This window comes from Erpetoichthys calabaricus, chromosome 9, assembly GCF_900747795.2.
Source record: "Erpetoichthys calabaricus chromosome 9, fErpCal1.3, whole genome shotgun sequence".
NCBI classification, from domain to species: Eukaryota; Metazoa; Chordata; class Cladistia; order Polypteriformes; family Polypteridae; genus Erpetoichthys; species Erpetoichthys calabaricus.
The window spans coordinates 125,926,060-125,926,354 of NC_041402.2; positions in this window are offsets into that span (position 1 = coordinate 125,926,060).

The following is a 295-nucleotide window of genomic DNA, read 5'->3' on the forward strand; positions in this document are numbered from 1 at the left end:
CTCTGGCGCTGACGTTCGAGATTCGATTCCCGAGAGGGGATGCAATGAGTGTGTACGCATGAACAGCACAGAATTAGGGTGAAACACGTGTCGCGTACTCTTTGCATAATTTGAAAGTAAACAATTTCAACCATTCTATGATCTGCTTCTCGCAACTGAAAGACGGCACATGGCGGATGTTAGCCGACTTGCTGACTGCAACGTTAGGGGCTTCAACTCTGGCTCTGACGATAGAGATTCGATTCCCGAGAGGGGATGCAGTGAGTGTGTACGCCTGATGAGCCCAGAATTAGGG